Source organism: Schistocerca nitens, chromosome 10 (genome assembly GCF_023898315.1).
Source record: "Schistocerca nitens isolate TAMUIC-IGC-003100 chromosome 10, iqSchNite1.1, whole genome shotgun sequence".
NCBI classification, from domain to species: domain Eukaryota; kingdom Metazoa; phylum Arthropoda; class Insecta; order Orthoptera; family Acrididae; genus Schistocerca; species Schistocerca nitens.
In genome coordinates, this window is record NC_064623.1 from 215,015,128 (window position 1) to 215,037,778 (window position 22,651).

The 22,651-nt window shown below is 43.0% G+C and overlaps 2 long non-coding RNA genes and 1 pseudogene across 2 annotated transcripts; all 3 read right to left on the reverse strand.

The window, feature by feature from the left end:
- LOC126210411 (tubulin alpha-1 chain-like) overlaps positions 1–22,651 on the reverse strand; it is a 300,344-nt pseudogene that overhangs the window by 127,859 nt on the left and 149,834 nt on the right.
- Positions 929–13,084, reverse strand: LOC126210414 (uncharacterized). The gene is made up of 5 exons (XR_007540665.1): positions 12,583–13,084; positions 12,297–12,480; positions 11,214–11,392; positions 10,982–11,102; positions 929–969 (listed from the first exon to the last, which is right to left on the reverse strand). It is a non-coding gene; the product is annotated as an uncharacterized LOC126210414 (long non-coding RNA).
- Positions 13,513–14,135, reverse strand: LOC126210421 (uncharacterized). The gene is made up of 3 exons (XR_007540672.1): positions 14,022–14,135; positions 13,697–13,902; positions 13,513–13,615 (listed from the first exon to the last, which is right to left on the reverse strand). It is a non-coding gene; the product is annotated as an uncharacterized LOC126210421 (long non-coding RNA).

The following is a 22,651-nucleotide window of genomic DNA, read 5'->3' on the forward strand; positions in this document are numbered from 1 at the left end:
CGGGGGGGCGCGTGGCGTGAGGCGGCGTGGTGTGTTGTGCTCAGCGGGCAGCGCGCAGGCTGCCGGCGGGAAGGGGGCGTGGCCGCGGCCAGGTCCGTGCACTGGAACTCAGCGTTTGCATCTGTAATTTCGGCAGGTTTTGATATAAAAAGCAATATTACATCATGTGACATTGTAGATGCTCACAGAGAAAAAACGCTTTCGTTACTGTGGCAGATACTCCTGAAGTTTCAGGTAAATAGTCAAATCATAGTTTAATAAATGAATTTGAGTCTATATGTTCTAACTCTATTGTTATGTTTTTTGTTTTTTTAGCTACCTAAGTATGAGGCTGCTGCAGTGAAGCTACAACGTTGGTGGAGAAGAAATTTGATCATAACTAGTGAAGAATAAGAAAATCAGCTATTACAATTCAGCAGAAATTTAGAGCAACAAAGTTAATGAAGTATGAAAGAAATATTTTTCTAATGAAAAAAGCTGCTGCTGTAGTGATACAAAAATGGGCCAGGAAAGTACTGCCCGGGAAACAACAGAGGAGAATTTTTATTAGACAAAGGGAGAGTGCAGTAGTTATTCAGAGGTGGTGGAGAGCAATTTTAGTACAGCGGCATCGTGAGGTCTTAAATAAAAGAATGGTAGCTAAAGTACTTTACATTCAGAGATGGTACAGATCACAAATGCATATGCGCAAACAGAGGACTTGGTATCAAAGATTGCTTTTGTCGGTCAGCGTGACTCAGTTCGCCGCCGGACGCGAGCCGAGGAGGGTCCGCGATGCAGTCACGCTGGCCGCCGCCGCCGCTGTCCGTAGCTGCCACGGGTCACCGCCTGCGCCAGGGTCCGGGGTGCGGCCCTCGCGCCGCCCCGCCGTCGCAGCTGTCCGTGCTGTCGCCCGCCGCCTACTGCGCCCGCGCGTGATCGACGCGCCTGCCGCCGCTCGTCGACACCGCCGCCGTCGCCGTCCGTCGTCTGCACGCCACCAAATAATGTAAGTCACTAGCGACGCTACGGTGGTGTAGATGCCCACACTATTGTAACATGCCGATCACCAGGCAGCAATCGGAGGCAGGAGCAGCCGGAGAGGATGATGATCCCCTCTTGGCGCTGCAGTCCCAGTTAAATCAATTAATTCTAACTAACGCGGAGCTTAAGCAACAGCTAGATCTTAAAATGGCTTCTCCGCAATCTAATGTTGCTAAGCAAGTGCTAGTGGAAGAACAGCCGAAGCAGGTGACTCCACCACCTACTAGTGCAGAATCACCTGTGGCAGTAGCCACCTCTACTTTGGTGCAGAGCTTTCCAGCAGTAGCGTTTATTCCGGCGTTCGCTGGAAAGCCGCACGAGGATATTCAAACGCTTGTGCAGAATATCCAGGACATCGGAAAGCTTTGCGGTTGGCCAGATGAATCTCTCTTAAACGTGATGAAAATGAAACTCACCGGCGAAGCGCGGAACTACGTGCAGTCGGTCGAGAGCTTGAAAAATGCCCCTACCTTCCAGTCCCTTGCAACAGGGTTGATTGAAAGGTATACAGACAAACGTGGTACTAGTTACTATCGCGACTTGCTTTCCACCCTTAAGCAAAAAGCGGGTGAAGATTTAGAAGCATTCGCGGACAGGATTCGAAGCGTCGCATGCCACACGTACGCACTAAGTGCCAGTTCTGCTCGTAACGAGGTTCTGTTGGAAGAATCAGAATGTCGTGCGATAGACGTGTTTATTCGTGGCATAAACCCTCAAATAGGGGGCGAAATCGAGGTAGCTTCCCCCCGCACCTTACACGAAGCCGTGCGATTAGCACTCTTGAGAGAGGAGGCGAGCCGATTTGTGGCCGTCTCCGCGCGGCAAAGCGAGCCCCGACGTGTCTTTTCGAACGATACTAAGTGCGGGCGCTGTAATACACAAGGACATGTGGCAGAGCAATGTAGCGTGCCATATTGTCATCAGTGCAGGAACATGAGTCACCAAAGCGTGCATTGTCCAAATAGTAGGCCACAACCGCCTGCAAATTCCAGGCGAAATGCAAACCAACCACAGAATTCGGGAAACGGCCGCGGGGCAGGAAGTGCCACCCCTCCCGGCCCCCATTAAAAATAGTGACCCCCTAGCTTATAAGGGAATCACGCAGGTGGCAAGCGCGGTTGTCGATGGTGTTAGAGGCCGCAAACCAATACGCGTGCTAATTGACACAGGCACACAGATCAGCTTGGCATTTTTATCGAAGAGAGATAAAAGAACATTGCAACCGCCGCGGTACCATATCAGTGGTATTGGTCCCGGCATAGTGAAACCTGATGGCAGCTGTTGCGTTGAGTTCATGTTGGACTCCACAGAATATGCTTTTACGATGGAGGTTGTACGGAACAGGCGCACGGATTACGACATCATCCTGGGAAGTGACTTTCTGCGTCATTTCCAGGGGGTTATTGACTATAGGTTAAATACCGTCCAATTCGGCGACAACGTGCACCGTTTTGGACGTGATTGCACGTTGCGGGCGAGCGGAGCTGGGAAAAAAGGATCCGTTTCCCAACTTTCGGAGTCTCCCGTAACGATGCTAAAAGCCGATAATCCCGTGGAGATACCAGAAGGCACAGGAAAGATCCTTTGGGTGCCTGTCGGGATACGTGAGTCCGAAGAGGTTCATTTCTTGGTAGATCCACTCTGCCAGAATGAAACTCTTGACCAGATGCAGGTCCACGTAAAACGTAGCCTGTGCAAAGCACAGCAAGTACAGAAAGAAAATTGCGTACCCGTGTGTTTAGACAATTTTAGTGACAAGCAAGCTTTAATACCGCGTGGTACAGTATTAGCCAGCTTACAGGTAATCACAGAAGATGAGTTGCCAATGGAAACCCCTTCTCTGAAAAAGAAAAAGACTGCTGCCGCCTCTCAACACCTTTTGACAATCACGTCACATCTGACAGATAAGTTTAAAGCTAAGCTTAGTCATCTCCCATTGCATGAACAAAAGCTAATAAATGAAGTATTGAATGAGTATTCATGGTTGTTTGAAGACAGGAAATATTTACCAGCAACAGATCTAATTCAACATGAGATTCCAACCGGAAATGCTAGGCCAATAGCTCAAAAAGGGTACCGAATTCCCTATCATCTTCAGTCAGTGGTAGAGGAAACTATACAACAGCAACTAGAAGCAGGAATAATACAACCCTCTTCTAGTGCGTGGTCTAGCCCAATTGTAGTCGTTCCAAAGAAGTCTATAGACGGAGAAAAATCCTATCGCCTCTGTGTAGACATGCGAGCAGTAAACAAAGTTACTACCCCAGATCATTATCCATCACCCCGGATCGACGAAACACTCGATCGTCTGGGCAATTGCCGGTACTTCACAACATTAGACATGCGCAGTGGGTATCATCAAATTCCAATTGCTCCTCAAGATCGAGCTAAGACAGCTTTTGTAGTTCCTGGTGGCTTATATGAATTCTTAAGGATGCCTTTCGGGCTTCGCAACGCGCCAGCAACCTTTCAGCGATTTGCAGATCTGCTATTACGTGGGTTGAAACCTACTATGTGCCTTGTGTATCTTGATGATATAATTATATTTTCAAAATCCATTGCTGAACATGCTGAACATCTACGAAGTGTACTGTTGCGCTTGCAAAATGCTAATTTAAGCTTAAAATTAGAAAAATGTTCTTTTGTTCAATCACAAGTGCAGTATTTAGGTCATGTCATCAGTTCCAGCGGAGTCAAGCCAGATCCACGATTAACTGAAGCAGTAGACACTTTTCCTATTCCAACAAATTTAAAGGAATTACAATCCTTCCTTGGCCTTGCAAATTATTACCGCCGTTTTGTTAAAGATTATGCTACTATTACCAAACCACTTACTAAATTGTTGAACAAGGATACTCCTTTTGTTTGGACGGAGGAATGTTCGACCGCCTTTCAAACAGTGAAAACTATTTTAACTAGTTCACCTCTACTTGTTTACCCAGACTTCGCTGAACCTTTTATTTTATCTTGTGACGCATCTGATTTTGCTGTAGGATGTGTCCTAAGCCAAGTGCAAGATGGTGAGGAAAAACCCGTTGGGTATGCCTCTCGTCAACTGAATAAAGCAGAAACTAATTACAGTACTACAGAAAAGGAATTGCTTGCCCTTCTTTTTGGAATTAATTATTTTAGATGTTACCTTTATGGTCGCAAGTTTACAGTTCTTACCGATCACTCTGCTCTGCAGTGGTTATTGAATCTTAAAGACCCTAGCAGCAAACTTATGCGCTGGGCCATGAAACTGTCAGAATATGATTTTGAAGTTCGGCACAAGCCTGGTCGGTTGCATCAAAATGCTGATGCGTTAAGTAGAAAAGTGCGTCTCATTCAATCAGATGAGGCATCAATTGAAGAGTTAAAAGAAGCACAGCAGGTGGACGTTCAATGTCAAAGATACACCACCTTGCCAGAATTTGAAGTAATAGACGACCTATTGTATCGAAGAACTCCCCATGGAAATCGTTTGGTAATACCGGAATGCTTGCAGCAACGTATAATACGGCAATGCCATGGTACAATCCAAGCATGTCACAGCGGAAAACGCGCTACGAACGCTCGAATTGCGACACGTTATTGGTGGCAATACCGACAACGTGACGTGGACAGGTATGTAAGATCTTGCCTGCCGTGTGCACAACGAGCACAAAATAGGCACCCGCGAGTGCCGCTGCAAACACTTCCTCAGGCATCTTCACCCTTCGAAATTCTTGCTTTAGATTGCCAAGGTCCTTTTCCACAGTCGCAACAAGATAACAAATACATTTTGTCTGTTATTGATCACTTTTCACGTTATCTAATTTTGGTTCCCCTCCCCGACATGACAGCTGAAACTGTGGCGAGAGAGTTTGTAAATCGTGTGATACTACCTTTTGGAAGTCCTGATGCCATTTTAACGGATCAAGGAACCAATTTCATGTCTACTTTATTTGTACAAGTTTGTAAATTGCTAAGAATAAAAAAATGGCGTACAACTCCCTTCCATCCTAAGGCCAACGGTCGCGATGAACGCGTACACCATACAATTTGTAAATTGTTATCCTATTATGTTGCAAAAACGCACGCTGATTGGGACAGATATGTACCGTATATTTCTTCTGCATACAACACCCGAATACATGAATCCACGGGGTATACCCCTTACGAAGCTGTGTTTGGACGGCCGATGAATTCGCCGTTCGAAATAGACAAACTACCTCAAGGTGTAGAAATGAAGGAAGTAAAAGGTTTAGCCCGCCGGCTAAAAGCGATCTGGTATAAGGTAAAGAGGAATAATATCAAAGCTACTAATAAACAGTTGCACAGGCAGAACAAAAATGCTGTTTTACCGACTTATCAAACAGGTGATTTAGTGTTACTACGAAACCCGGCAATCAAAAAGGGACGAACTAAAAAGTTCTCTCCCCGCTTTGTCAATTTCCAGTCATGTCGTGTAGTTTTGCTCATTTTCATATGTATGATTATGTTTTATGTTTTGCAAGCAATGCCACGCATTAGACGTCACGCAACTGACTTGCTTCAAATGCAACCATTACACTTTGTGTTGGCAGAACCGCGGCTGCTAACTCCGAATAATATTCTTCAATGTCCTCTATTGCCATCTATTTGGCAAACCAGTACATGTGGAGTATTTTTACTCCGAGCTTTTCTTAATACTTGTTACGTTGACGTCTAGTGTATTGTACTATATGTCGTAGTTCTGTATTTGCTGCAGCTATTCGTCAGTAATCGGAACAGATAAAGCCAGGACTTGAAATGCATACGCCTCGTACGCTTTGTTTACGGGACCAGCTGTTGGCGGGGCAACACATCAGCTGTCGCCTCCCCTCCTCTCTTGAGCGCTGTCCCTTCCCCTTGCCAAGAACTAGCCAGCGGCCATCATTTTTTCTCAGCCAGTAACAGCGCTCCACGCGATGACGTATCTTATCACCATGTGCGCTGCCGCCTCCAGCGTCTCAAGACGCGGCGCGTCCGAGTAGTTACAAAAACAAACCGCAAATTACTGCCCTATCCTCCGTGTATGACAGACTACAATGCATTTACCATCATTTTATATAACTAACAGCCTTTTTAAAAAACTCTTATTCTAGGTAATTAGCAATTTCTAATTCACCGTTATTTCTTGTACACGCTAAGCGCGTGATATTTGTCGCTGCAGTAGCGGCCGGTCTCTCGCGGCTACACGCCGTCTCACATAACCGCTGACGTGCCGGTGCCTACTCCGCACCTACGCGTGCGCTTCGCGCTCGCTAACAGCTCCAAGCTGGTTTCTTTCATGCAGCCGGAAGACACGGCAAACAAAATTCATTCAAACATCCCAATAAATCTTAACATAAACATTAAGTAGATGTGATTCATTGTTTAAATTCTTTTCCTCGTTTTGTTTCACATTAGCTGGATAAATCACACGAAGTTCTTAATGATTTACATTATTCTGCATACCATAGTCTGCCAATCCTATAAGTGAAGTTTCACTACTGCTGTGATTCATTGTATAAGCTACAAACTACAGCCCTAACCCTCTTACACATCGAACTATGATGACATTTAACGTTATCTGCCTTGGACAAGGCCAGATATGGGCAAACCAATGCAATGCCACGGGTTTTTCACGCTACTGACGAGGCACAAACGACCAGTCGTCCGTGCTGCCGTATATCGGTGGGCGATTGTTCCTTGGTTGCTACGCAGTTATTTTTGCCCTCCCCATTTATTTTACTCTACTGCCGTGGTCATTGTTCTATCCTGTTTTCCTTCTTCTGTCGATGAGGAGGCCCCAACAACATGGTAGGTACCCTCTTCCGACAGTACCGGTCTTTTAATCTTACCACCCATTTACACCGAGATATTGCTCTCCCTTGTTGCAGTCTTGCCCCAAAATATCGGCCCATGATCCATTGTGAGATACGTACTTTGCGTCCAATTAGCCGGTGATGTAAGCGCTACGGGAACTGTGCCTAGTTGTCCTTTCAGTTCAATTTGTTATCGTCAGTTTTAAAACTAACACACACGCAGCCTAGCAGCCAGCCCCAGATGGTCAGTGTTACATGTTAACGTTGAGCGTTCCGACTACTTACAGCATTATTATTATTATTATACATCATTGTGTTTTTATTTTCCTGTCAATATATGTCATTGTGTTTAATTATGTCATTATGCTAGCGCTAGTGATTTATAGTTCATGATTTTCATTTTATGTAGTGTTATGTACTGCGCGCACAAAAAGTGACGCTATTTATGCATGTATGCTATTCTAGCTTCAGAGCTATTTTTATTGATTGAACAGTCGACATTTTCCTAGTACAGCAGGTCGCTAATGATGCCGCTGATACTTTTATTACATGTATCGCAGGAAACCCATATGCCTACACTAATTCTTATTAAGTCAGACGGACGCCCTTACGCCCGCTGAACCACGGTATCGCAGATAGCTCCAATGCACTGCCTACCCCTCAATTATTAGACAGGTTGCCTTAGCACTGTCCGCAGGTTGCTCCATTGCCCTGCAAATTACATAATCATCAATCCAAGTCTGCAGATTGCACTAATGCACTGCTGAACTTAATAGTCGAGTCACTCGCAGGTAGCTCATACGCACCGCGAACTTGTACTTACACGTCACCGAATCCTAGGCTCCTCGGTTGACCACAAAACAATTCATACATCAATTACCGTGAGACAATTTGCACTCACACTACGCCTTTGGCACTCAACCACAAATGAACTGAGCCCCAGACGCTCTTTTATTACATTTTATACAACGCCACTTTCTTCTAAATGGCAATTCCATTGCAAAATCATCGGATTCTGCCAAAGATTCAGATACCGTTCCCCAAACGGCAGCCTTTTACGTTGCTCAACGGATTCGTTGCTTTTCACCATCTGACAGTGCAAACTGCACTTTTAAGAACAATGTTGTTATATACACACACTGTCGGATTCTACTGACGTAGTCCCTTATACACTTCGTCAACCGACTAAAAAAACAATATCCCCTGACGGATTTCGTATCCGATTCGGAAGTTTACGTTCGGGAAATATTCCCTTTATTTTATTTCTTGTCAATTATTATTACTTCAATGTCATGTTTTATTGTTATCAATTTATAGTTATGATTAATGTTAGTACACTTTATGGTTATACGCTATTTTTGTGTCATATTCGGTGTTCCCCTTTTAAGTTTCATTGTTTCTCGACTGGAAGTATCTCTGATAGCACCTATTGGCCTTCAGTTCGTATCCGCCATCAGCTACCATTAGTCACACATTTACAGAACACTTCATACGCCCAATAACAACTAACAACACACACACACTGTTCATATCCACACTACCTTGGTGTAACTTGATGTTACCAGACCTCTATTGTCATATACTAAGTACATGAACAAGGCTTTTATCGTTTATGCCCTCCGCTCTTCGGAAGGGGAAAGGGAAGTACGTACGTATGTACGTTATGTTCAGTAGCAGTTTCTTTTAATCAACCACGTAATCAATTTACCTGTTGAACACTTAAGTTTTTCTGTTAAAATGGAATCAAACGTCTTTGTGACATCAGCTATTCGTTTATTATTGCTTTTCAATAAACTTACTTTTAAGTTGCACTTACAATGTCTTAGTCTCGGACGCAGAGCCACTAGCGCTCTCCGACGCTGTTACCTGAGCTCAGAACTCTGCCGGCTCAGCAGATTCAATTAGAATAAGCTCATTCATTTTCATCCAGAGAGCCTTCTTCGGAAGGGGAAAGGATGTGCAGGGAGGAGACCCCCAAAGAGCGATCATTGCCGACAAAATTTTATTAAATTAAATTTTTCCACGCATAATGTTCGGCCGTAGCCGGCTTAGGCATACTGTGGTGGAAGGTGCTGGCCGGAAGTCCATGGTCGGCACATTCCTGCCACGTGCTCCTCGGTCAGACTCAAGTCCCACGGGTCGGTTGCGCTGACGGGGGCACGCTACTAGCAAGGCGCGTTGGCGGAATCAATCCTCCAATCAGAGACTAATCGTGTGATCACGTGGGGACGCGGCCGGGAGCAGCGAGGGCGGCATGGAAACAGCTCCGCGTTCTCTTAGCTTCTGACCTCGGCCCCGAGTAGTCGCTCCTCTAGCCTCTGCCTCTCTGATGAGCAGACGGCAACCCCTCTTGGGGCTGCTCGGCCCTACGTAGGCACCACTGTACCATCATTACAAGAATAAACTGAGTCCATTCCACTCAATTTTCATTTTACAACGCCCTCCGCTCCTGACTTCTATCCTGACGAACACAATGAAGCATGAATGTTCTTCCTATTTAATGCACCAGAACTACGAGTTTCAGCAGTCAAAGGCCTCATTTTTTTTTATCATACCACATAAAGACGACAGCATCAAATCATATTTCTCTGCCATGCAAGATTTTAATGTTATGATTGTCTTCAGCAATAAGAACTACCGTTTTCTGCTGAATTGTAAGCTTTCTAGGTTTACTGGCTGTAACTACACAAAATTTCCACTCTTATACAGTGCAGAATCCAACGCTTGGGTAAATATCACAATATTACCAGTTCATGCGCAATTGGCCATAAACGTAACATTTTCTGTGACATTAAATCACATCACCTGTGTGCAGAAATCTGTATTTCACGCTCTGTATTCTTATCTGTTTCATTATCTTCTTATATTTACATATTTGTGGTCAAATGAGAAATAATGTGAATTTTTTTCTCAACTTGCCATCTTAATTGTACTAAAACATATCTTTTAAGCCAAAAAGTGGATAGGCCTTGCAGCTGTTTTATCTGGTAACATGGGTGACTTGAGAGTTCAAAATTATCAACCAAAAACTGCAACCTACCAACTGACAAGAATTGATTGTGATAACTATTAACAACTTCCAGTTGACTGATTGAAAATTAAAGGAACAGCAGCAAGCATTCAGACATGTGATGCCAATATCTTGTCAGTGTAAACATGTTAGGAATTTCAGCACTAGTAGGCTTCAATTTGCAGACCATTTAGTGTTAATTCCTTAAAGACCCACTTTTTAAAACAAGGTTTACTAAAAGCAAACCAAACTCACATTGAAACTTCCTGGCAGATTAAAACTATGTGCCGGACCGAGATTCGAACTCGGGACCTTTGCCTTTCGCGGTCAAGTGCTCAACCAAGCTACCCAAGCACGACTCACGCCCCGTCCTCACAGCATCACTTCTGCCAGTACCTCGTCTCCTACCTTCCAAACATTACAGAAGCTCTCCTGCGAACCTTGCCCGCAAAAGGCAAAGGTCCCGAGTTCGAGTCTCGGTCCGGCACACAGTTTTAATCTGCCAGGAAGTTTAATATCAGCACACACTCCGCTGCAGAGTGAAAATCTCATTCTGCAAACTCACATTGTTCTTGTGACAATTTCAGGAAGAATGACGAAGATTTTCATCGAAAGTCAGAATTTCTTCAAAGCAGGTTCGTTAATATGGAGCTTCCCTGTAAGTAGTCCTGCTCAAAACAGAGCAATGGTCAAAAATCAGTCACTTTCAAGCATCTGACACTAACTAGATACTTTTCTGATTATTGTTTTGTAGACTTCATTCTCCACACGAAGTAATTTCTTTGAATCCCAAATGTATACAGAATATTTTTGCGAAATTTAGTCTACTAATGATTTATTTTGACAATTAAAATATTCTATCCTTTTTTCTTCGGAGTTTACGTGAGATGACAATGCTACTTTAAAACATTGAGTACAAACTGAATTTGTCTTAATTTTTAATTGTTTTACATGTAAGTTACTATATTAACACCCTTTACAAATTGATTCAATAATAAAAAATACGTAACAATAATGCTCTTCAATACATAGTGCATATTAAGCCCATGAACATGACCACACTAACAAAAAGAGTCCAACAAGAAACGAGAAACGGGAAGCGAAGCAAACAGTGGTGCCAGGAGAAGACATTATGAAAAGTTAAGAAGTGAATACCTACTTGTGCTTTCAAAGGATCATCAGCAAGCAACCGAAGTACTTTGCAGCAATTGGAGAATATTGGTAACTGTGTTCCCATAAACTGCATCATCAGTCGAAACAATTTCTAGGGCCTCATCAACCTGTATAAAAATTTAGAATTACAAATAACCACAAAATTTGCAGAAACATAGTTTATTTACCAAAAGATGAACATTAATTTTGCGAATACACACCATATGAAGAAATATTACCTGCCAAATGTTGTCCCTGTTTTCTGGGTATTTTGCCAGATTCAAGAGTAACTGTGTTCCAAATGAACAGTCTCTGATATGCAAATGAACGATTTGCTAGTTTAAGTTCAACGAAAACTTTTGGTAGGTATTCACTTGCAGAAAAATCTTTACATACATCTCTACAGTTGTCAAAGAAGCTGCAAAAAGATAAAACAGAAAAATGCATTTCCTTATGTTTCACTCAACTCATCAATTACCAATATAACAATACTAACAGTCAAACCTCGATTCTTTAAAGGACTCAACTCCCACATATAAAACAGCTCCAAACATGTGATTACTTTACAAATGAGTAAGTGTGTTAAATACTTGACATTAAGCATATAGCAGTATGTGAGAAAAAGTTTATTAAAGGTTTGAAATTAGGTTTAAAGTTTATTAGAAAACACCATGTGCTCTCATTCTCAAATACTGAATGAATATAGTGGGAACTATTAGTGAGCTCTACTGGCTCAAGACAAACAGTTTCCAACTGTAATACTTGTCTTACTAAGTTAAACTTCTTTTAACAAAAGATTACGCCTCTTAATGATTAAATTACGACGGTGTTTTAAATTCAACCAATTATATAAAGCATTGAAAAGTCAAATTTTTCTTGCCCCTGAAAGCTGTTAGGTAGGCCACCTGCCACTGGGACTGTGAACCATTAATCACATTAGTCAGTTAGTAATAAACATGATATCGAAATATCAATATGGTACCAGCATGGAACACAGACGTCAATTTGAGTACGTCAGTTGGAGTTGGTTCACCACTTGGAACGTGTGGGGATATATTTTTAATTACGACCATACCTAGTGCAGTTCTGTGGTATTCAACCCTATATTTACAGCTAGGTCTGATTTGTAATACTGTTATATAATGATGCAATAGTTGTTCTCATGTTCAACCACTGTAAAGTTGTGAGGAAGGAACTGCAAATCCAGTCAGTTGACAGATAAAACCGGAGACAGTGGCCACGGCAGTAATCTATTAGTAAGGACAACAAAAATGCTGCGTTACTGGCCATGAAAGCCTACATCATTTGAATAGTGAACTTACTTAGAGACTCGAAGAGCATGATCAACTGTCCCAGGGAATTCTGTTCAAAGCACCTCAGAATATTTGTGTACTTCCACCGCAATGTCTGAACAGGTTGCGAGGGGTTTCTGGTAACACCTCTATTTTTCAGACTTAAGCAGTTACTAGGCAGCCGCTTTCGTGCAGCAAAACCCCTCCAAAAGGCCTGTAAAAATAGGCAGAATAGAAATGTATAGTATCTACAGTTCTGTAAATTATGTGGACACATTTATGAACAATATAAACTACTGGTAACGCAACAATGTACCTGTATTTTGACCGCAGCACGATTTTCAATTTCTGATTGGGATATGGGAACTAGTACTTTTCGTATTGCTTCTCTTTCTCTTTTGGACCAAACACTCCTGAACCATCTCTGTATAGTAATAATACAACATCTCTGTGTCAAATACAAATCACACTGACGTTTCATATTAAGAGTGGCTCGAAACCATCTCTGAATAATAACAGATGCCCACCTTTTCCTCTGATAAATATTTCTATCATTTCATCAACAATGTATCCCTGTATTTCTGTTGAATGTGTATCACTATTAACCTCAGTTTTTGGTGCTCTTGTTGCTGTAATTTTGTTGAACGCATATTTCGATACCACTGTTGTATAATCACTGCACTACTTTTTTGTTCCAAAAATGATGTTCGTCCTTTTCTCATTAAATGAACAGCTCTAATCCAACACTGTATTTTGCAGGCAGCAGCCCTTTGGAGATGGAAAGCAGCCTGCGACGGCGGGGCGGCGCGAGGGCCGCACCCCGGACCCTGGCGCAGGCGGTGACCCGTGGCAGCTACGGACAGCGGCGGCGGCGGCGAGCGTGACTGCATCGCGGACCCTCCTCGGTTCGCGTCCGGCGGCGAACTGAGTCACGCTGACCGACAAAAGCAATCTTTGATACCAAGTCCTCTGTTTGCGCATATGCATTTGTGATCTGTACCATCTCTGAATGTAAAGTACTTTAGCTACCATTCTTTTATTTAAGACCTCACGATGCCGCTGTACTAAAATTGCTCTCCACCACCTCTGAATAACTACTGCACTCTCCCTTTGTCTAATAAAAATTCTCCTCTGTTGTTTCCCGGGCAGTACTTTCCTGGCCCATTTTTGTATCACTACAGCAGCAGCTTTTTTCATTAGAAAAATATTTCTTTCATACTTCATTAACTTTGTTGCTCTAAATTTCTGCTGAATTGTAATAGCTGATTTTCTTATTCTTCACTAGTTATGATCAAATTTCTTCTCCACCAACGTTGTAGCTTCACTGCAGCAGCCTCATACTTAGGTAGCTAAAAAAACAAAAAACATAACAATAGAGTTAGAACATATAGACTCAAATTCATTTATTAAACTATGATTTGACTATTTACCTGAAACTTCAGGAGTATCTGCCACAGTAACGAAAGCGTTTTTTCTCTGTGACCATCTACAATGTCACGTGATGTAATATTGCTTTTTATATCAAAGCCTGCCGAAATTAGAGATGCAAACGCAAGTCCTACATTGTATTGACCAAGCCGGTGCTCTAAGCTTTGACATGATGGTTTCGTCTTGCAGTATTATTTCCATAACACGACTGGGAATGAAGTGAAATAAAGTGAATACATGGCCTTCAGTAAATTGAAACAATAATAAATTTGATTTTACCATCCATATATACAGTCACAGTGTCATTCAGTTGCATGAAGCACTTACCACAAGCGAATACCATCCCGAAGATCAAGAAGCTTGGTCACAGCATAATCAAACTCATTCAGATATGACTGTTCATGAGTTACAACGTAACCAAACTGTCGCAGACACTTTATGACGTCACCAACAGCTGATAAAAATTCTCCAGCAAACGCCAGCAACATATCACGACTTGACTGAAAGTATAAAGATGAAGGAAGTATGCAATCAACAAACACTCAATAAATGGCTGGCAGCAAAGTACTACATGTTCAATAAACTGAACTTAGATTAAATAATAGAAAGGACAATACTATATACATGCATGTCATCTCATGAGCATAACTTCATACCATACATGAATACAAGTTTAGTAAATTCGACAATAAAACCCTCATCCTCAGGCAATATTACTGCAATCCACAGTCCCCATTTTAAAATGGTGGTGAGGCAGGTTACCTTTCTATGCAAAAGTACAGGATGAACCCATCCTCCTTAACCTTGTCTCTATCTCCATCTACATACATACTGAGCAAACCACTGAAGTGTACGGCAGCGGGTACTTCCAATAGTGCTAAATATTAGGGTATCCAATCAGGTAAAGAGTGCAGGAAGAATGCTGTTTAACTGCTGTGAATGCTCTAACTGATCTAACCTCATCATCTCCAACACTATGGGTGTAAAATTATGAGCAAGCTGTAGTATACTCTTAATTTATTCATTTAACACTGGTTTTTGTAAATATTTAGGTAAGGTTTTACAGAATAGTTGGCTTCCTCCTTCAAGCATCTATCAGTTCAGGTTTTCCATTACCTCCTCGATGTTTTACAGTGAGTCAAACAAGCTAATGACCATTTATACAATATCCCCCCTTAGTCTTGTCTGGAATAGGTTCCACAAATTTGAGGTACATTTTTAATGTTTTTTATTTATTCTTCTCTGTAGTATGATTTGGTCGCATTATCCCAGTACCCTATCTATCTTCATCTACACTTACTACAATGAACCATCTTCACAATTATTCTCTGTTATTCCAATCTCGAACAGTGTGTGGAAGAAGTGAACACCTGCATCTTTCTGTGTTAACTCCGATTTCCCTTTCCCTAATTTTATTATGATGATCACTTCTCCACAAGTGGGTCAGCATCAACAAAATATTTTCACATGCGGAGGAGAAAGTTGGTAACTGAAGTGTCACGAGAAGATTCTGCTGCAATGAAATACGCCCTTGTTTTAATGATGTCCACCCCAAATTCTGTGTCATGTCGGTGACACACTCTCCTCTATTTCTGTACAAAACATGCTGCTCTTCTTTGGTCTTTCTTGATGTACACCATCAATCCTATCTGGTAAGGATCTCACACCGCACAGCAGTACTCCAAAAGAGGATGGACAAGCATAGCGTATGCAGTCTCTTCAGTAGATCTGTTACATTTTCTAAGTGTCCTGTCAATAAAACGCAGTCTTTGGTTTGCCTTCCAAACATTTTCTGTGTGTTCTTTCCAATTTAAATTGTTCATAATTGTAATTCTTAGGTATTTAGTTGACTTTATGGCATTTAGATCTGACTGATTTATCTTGTAACCAAAGTTTAATGTACTCCTTTTGGAAATAATGTGGATGATCCCTCAATTTTAATTATTTAGCATCAACTGCCGATTTTCACACCACACAGATGTATTTTCTAAATCTGTTTTGCAATTTGTTTTGACCTTCTGATGAAAAGACAGATGCCTTCAAATTGTTTGTACAGATAGGGAACAGCAGAGGCCCTATAACACTACCTTGGGGAATGCTAGATATCACTTGTTTTACTCTAAGACTTTCCATCAATTACTATGAACTGTGACATCTTCAACAGGAAATCATGAATCAAGTCACGTAACAGAGACAATATTCCGTAAGCATGCAATTTCACTACACGTTGCTCGTGTGGTATAGTGTCAAAAGCCTTCTGGAAATCTAGAAATACAGAATCAATTTGAAATCCCTCCCCAATAGCACTCAACAGTTTGTGTGTGCATAGATGACTATCAACAGTCCGTTCTCTTTTTGGTAAGTTGGTTGGTTGGTTGGTTTAAAAGAGGGGGGAAGGGACCAAACTACGAGGTCATCGGTCCCTTGTTCCTAATAAAACAATGCCACAAGTGTGAGACTAAGACAGAAGAGACATATAATACAAAACAGAAACAAAGGAAAAATTACAAGAATGAAGGAAAGGCAACGAACACCACAAGGAACAGAAGAGGACAAGAAAACAACAGAGAGATGCTAGGAACAGAAGAGAGTAAAACAAGAAAGCAGATTACAGTGGCTGGCTTACCACGGGAATAAAAAGGAAAAGCCAGCCACTCCGCAACACATTAAAACGTCCACCATAGAAACAGCACCTGATGGGCCGATAGCTATCCACATCAAGTGGGTTTTTACCAGGTTTGAGCACCAGAATGATGGTGCTCTTCCGCCATTGTGATGGAAAGATGCCATCACACCAGGTTCGATTGAAGATGAGGATGTGTCACTTGTCAGATTAGAGATGTTCAATGATCGGGCCCTGGATCCGATCAGGCCCAGGCTTTATGCCAGGGAAATGTGCAAGGGCACTGAGGAGCTACCACTCTGTAAATGGGGTGTTATAGGCTTCCCTGTGGCGTATAGTGAATGAGAGGAATTTCGCTTCCAGTGGCCGTTTGAGAGTGCGAAAAGCTGGGGGGTAATTCTCCGACGCAGAGGTGCGAGCAAAGTGTTCGACAATCGTCTTTGCGACAGTAGATAGCACGCCATATATGGTAACACCGGGAACACCTGTTGGTGTCTGGTACCTCAAAAACGTTTGATCTTTGCCCAGACTTGGAAAGGAAATATGACACCCAATGGTCAAGACGTATCTCTCCCAACACTTCTGCTTCCGTCGTTTGACACGTTGGCGACGCTCCTTAATTGCTTCAGCAACTTCTGGCAACCACCAAGGGACTGCCTTACACCAGGGGAACCCTAAAGAGTGAAGGATCGCATTTTCTGCTGCAGAATTCATTGTTGTAGTCACCTGCGCAACCATCACATCAGTGTTACCATGTGAGGGGGTTCAACAATGACAGCAGAGGTAAAAGTTTCGCAGTCCGCCTTGTTTAAAGTAAATTTGGGCAGGTGTCCGTTGGCCTGACACCGGGACAGCGACCGGAAGATGGAGAAGTGGTCACTACCACACAGGTCTTCATGTTCTCTCCAGTGGATAGACGGGAGAATTCCTGGGTTACAAATGGATAAATCAATGGCTGAGTAAATACCACAAGCCACACTGAAATGTGTGGCAGCCCCAGTATTTAAGAAGCAGAGGTCGAACTGAGACAGTAAAGCTTTGACATCTCTGCCTTCGCCAGTAAGCACGGTGCCACCACACAAGGGGTTAAGGGCGTTAAAATCTCCCAAAAGTAGGAAAGGTTTAGGGAGCTGATCATCAGTGCAGCTAATACATTCAGGGGTACTTCAGCATCTGGAGGAAGATATATATTGCAGACAGTTATTTCCTATGTCATCCTTATTCTGACAGCCACAGCTTCAAGTGGGGTTTGAAGGCGCACAGTTTCACTACAGTCCGAGTTTAGGACATAAATGCAGATTCCACCTGACACTATTATGGTCGCTACGGTTCTTGTAATATCCCTTATAGCTGCAGAGGGCAGTGGTCCGCATTTCCAGGAACCAGGTTTTCTGGAGGGCAATGCAAAAAGCAGGTGTAAAGCTTAACAGTTGTCGCAACTCAGCCAGGCGGTGGAGAAAACCGCCGCAATTCCACCGGAGGATGACGTCATCGTGTTACTGGGAAGGCATGGAACATTCAATGAGGCAGTTTACGCCTCAGGGTCACCTGCTGCCACCGACTTATTGCCTGAGCAGTCTACATCCATTGTGTCTGAGGGTCCGGCGAGATCTAGGTCCTCAGTGGACGCCAGAATATCCACCGCATCCTCAGACATAGAGCTTGTACGTAGCGGTGGAGTGGGTGCCACTGCAACCTCCTTGATCTTAAGGGTCTTCGTTTTGGGTTTCTCTTGCTGTTCCTTGTGTTTCCCTGGCTGGGAGGACTTCACTGGCTCAGTCTCCAGGACTGAGGATGAGCATGAATACCTATGATGAGCTGCTTTTGAGTTCTTCAGCCAATGGCGGATTTCGTCTTTCCCACTCGCAGAAACCTGGGAAGGGAGTGACCCAAGGGACCCCTTCCTAGCAAAAGAAGCCGAAGATTTACGCTTCTCCACCTTAGAAGTGGGGACAGATGTCCCTGATGGTTTGGGGGGGGGGGGGGTGTTGCTCTCAAAGTAGGTGGTGCAGCAGCAACAGGGAGGAAAATGCCCCAACCATCATGGGGGCAGGTGTAGTCTTCCATCTCTGAGAGGTGACTGGGGTTGGCGGAGCTAATGGTGTCAGAACTGTTGTAGCCGCAGCGTAAAACGATGTCATATGTACAGGATGCAGGTGTTCACATTTCCTCTTAGCCTCAGTGTAGGTCAGTCGGTCCAGGGTCTCATGCTCCATGATTTTCCTTTCTTTCTGGAGAATCCTGCAGTCTCCCAAGCAAGGCAAATGGTGCTCTCCACAGTTGACACAGATGGGAGGTGGGGCACATAGAGTATTGGGATGTGATGGGCGTCTGCAATCTCAGCATCTGACGCTGGAAGTACAGCGGGAAGACATATAGCCGAACTTCCAGCACTTAAAGCACCGCATCAGGGGAGAGATATAGAGCTTTACATCACAGCAGTAGACCATCACCTTGACCTTCTCGGATAATATATTACCCTCGAAGGCCAAGATGAAGGCACCAGTGGCAACCTGATTGCCCCTCGGACCCCAGTCAACACGCCAGTCGAGATGTACACCTCGCCGCTCTAAATCGCCACACAGCTCATCGTCAGACTGCAAAAGAAGGTCCCTGTGAAATATGATACCCTGGACGATATTTGAGGTCTTATGGGGTGAGATGGTTACAGAAACATCCCCCCAGCTTGTCACAAGCGAGTAACGTCCATGACTGGGCAGAGGATGCTGTTCTGATCAAGGCTGACACAGATCTCATTATGGACAAGTCCTCCATCTCCCCAAACTTGTCCTCTAGATGCTCAACAAAAAACTGAGGCTTCATTGTCATGAAAGATTCCCATCAGCTCTCGAACATACAAGGTACCGGCGCGAGTAAGATCCGCTGCCATCCTTAACCATACGTTCCTCCCATGGTATGACCAGGGAGGGGCACGATTTGGAGTCTTACTTCTGTGTGTTGAATTGAGCTCGTGAATGCTTAGAGACTGATGGTGTTTCACCACCAGCAAGAGATGGCCATTGCTGGGAGTCCCGACGTCTCAGGGGAATGGGCATACGTGGGGAGTTAATGGCTCAGGCATCAGCAGAGCAATCCCTGTGAGGTCAGGGGGCTACAACAAACAGGATGCATGGCGGCCCCACCACAATGGGTTGGCTACCGTGCTGGATATGAGGTGCAACGAAGTCTGTGGTCATCGAAGGCGCAAAACACGACACTGCATAGTGCATGGTGGAAAACACACCCAGGAAGGTATCCTCGCCCAAGAGACAGAGAATGGGCAGGACTGAAATGCGGCGACGAGAAAGTGGGCTAAAGATCTCAATGCAAGATGGACACGATGCACCATGTAAGGCGTCCTTCCCAATTGGCTCGCTCTTCGGGAAAATTTTGAAAAATGGAGGTCAAACCCTACAGGGGACCATCACATAAAGGGGCGAAATAGATTCCTTTTGGTCGCCTCTTACGACAGGCAGGAATATCTCGGACCTATTCTAACCCCCGGGCCCGCAGGGGGGGGGGGGTCTTCGAGGTAATTCATAATGCTCAAACACAACATATGGTCAAAATCCTGCTGCATATCGACTTTAATGATATGGGTCTGTAATTTAGTGGATTACTCCTATTGCCTTTCTTGAATATTGGTGTGACCTGTACAACTTTCCAGTCTTTGGATACAGATCTTTTATCAAGCGAGCGGTTGTATATGATTGTCAAGTATGCAGCTACTGCATCAGCATACTCTGAAAGGAACCTAATTGGTATACAGTCTGGACTCGAAAACTTACTTTTATTAAGTGATTTGAGTTGCTTCGCTACTCTGAGGATCTCTACTATTAAGTACTCATATTGGCAGCTGTTCTTGATCAAATTCTGGAATATTTACTTCATCATCTTTGGTGAAGCAATTTCAGAAGGCTGTTTTTAGTAACTCTGCTTTTGCAGCACTGTCGTTGATAGTACTGCCATTCACTGAGGTAAAAAGAGAAGAGTGGTGGCATTATGTCACAAACTAGAAGCCAATGTTTGCATCGTAACAAGCCCAAAACATAAGGTTCACTGCTTTCACATCCCCATAGTTAACCACGGTGCCATTTTCCCATGATGTCATTGACTGTGTCATATTACTGGAGCAAATATGCAAGTAAGAACAGAAAACGTTCAAAATTGCTTTCCTGACACTGTTATTCATGTAAGTTCTGTAACTTTTAGCGTTTAAAACAGTTGTTGCATGCACACGACAGAAATAACGAACAAGAAGCACTCATAAACAGTAGTCTGCATATGCTTTGGTCCATTTAAAATACTGGCAGGCCCTGCCCACTCTAGCTTCAAAACATCATACAGCACAAGTCTGTAGAGCCACTCCCTTCTTTGTTTTTGCCTCCATGTTTCTACTGCTATCACACAGAGGAGGCACTATTTGTATCTTTCTGCTAGCATACTTTATGTATGATCAGAATCTCCCTGGATTTTCTGCCAGGTTTCACAACAAAGTTCCATTGTGGAAAATATTATAAGCATCTTGCATGGAAGTCGCGTGGGCTCATGAACTAACTGCTCGAAATAATTATCAGAGAATGCGTTTAGCATAATTTTGGATGATGTTTTATAGGTACGACTATATTTAAATATGTATTTACGCCAACAAATCAAGGGTAACTTAAAGTCACCACCAACTATAATCATATGACTCGTGTCCATGTCTGAAATCAAACTCAAGTTATTTTTGAACCTGTCAGCAGTTGTATCATCTGAAATGGAAGGTCAGTAAAAGGATCCAATTATTATTTATTCTGGTTGCCACGAATGACCTCTGTCCATACTAAATCAATGAAAAATCTACTTCAATTTCAGTACATGATAAACTTACTTGTAACAGCAACAAACACGCCACTGCCAACGGTGTACAGCCTATCCTTTCGGAACACTGTAAAATTGTTCACAAAAATTTCGGCTGAACTTATCTCCGGCTCTAGCCAGATTTCAGTGCCTATAACAATTTGAGGATCAGAGCTTTCTACTAGTACTTGGAGCTCTGATACTTTCTCAATACATCTACAACAATTTACAACTGTTGTACCAATGGTTCATGTATCTACATTCTCCCTGTTCGACCTGCACCCTTTTTATGTTTTCCCCAAGACACTCTAACCTAAAAAAACAGCCTAGTCAATGCCACACAGACCTGTTATCTGCATAGTGACCTACTGCGTGTAGAAGTCTGCTGCCTACTTTACTTACTATTGGACTAAGATGAACATTCCATTTCATATTTCCACAAATTTTGAAACCCAGATAAATTTACAAGTTGTCTGATAGACTGTAACTCACTGATATTGTAGTTACAGGAGTCAAGTTTCTGCATTTGGTGAAGGGCATATTTGGGTTTCTGGACATTTAAAGAAAGTAGCCAGTCTCTGTACCAGTTTGTAATCTTATCAAGCCCTAACTGAATATTTGTGCAGCTTCTTTGTATAGTACTTTATTATAGGTTGCTCCATCATATGAAAAACTCTAGGTTACTATTAATATTGTTTGGCAGGTTATAAACACACTCTAGCCCTAACACACTTCCCTTTGACACACCTCACACTACTACTTCCAGTAAGTCCATCTAACATAACATACTGTGTTCGAATTACCACAAAATCCTCAAACCAGTCACAAATTTTGTTTGATACCTGTAGGTGTGGCTCCATGGTGAAGTGCGAGACTTTGGATTCAAAGGCCTGAAGAGTTCAGTTCCTGAACAGTCATAGAACTTTCACATGTCACTCACCACTTCTTTCACCTCTGGCTGGATAAGTCAGTTCAAAGTTCTGAGGTAGGCAACAATATACTACTTCCAATAGGACCGTGTCTAATAAAGAACTGTGGTGTTTAAAATGAAGTTTTGCATTGATGACAGTTTCACTGTTATGATTCTAGTTTTGATCATGAATGTTGATGTAACACTTTACCTTTTGGAAGTAAAGAAATACTGCATCCATCTGGCAGTCTCCTTCCACGGCTTTCAAGACACCTCGTGAGAATGAAAAAGGAGTTAGGTTTGGTATGACCACTGAATGGCACAGAGAAAGCCACTCTGTTCAAAATATATCATTATATTTGAGGTCATAACACATTCTATGGTTCTACAACAGAGGGATGTCAATGATACTGGTTGATGGTTTTGTAGATTACTTCAGCAACAGTTCATATTGCTTTCTTCCGACCTCTGTCTGCAGTTTTTGGTTTGAGGGGTCTACTTTATGCTTCGACTGAAACGAGCACTAAATCGATCATTTCTATAGATAATCTGACCTAGACTCTGCTGACTCCTGGAGCTTTG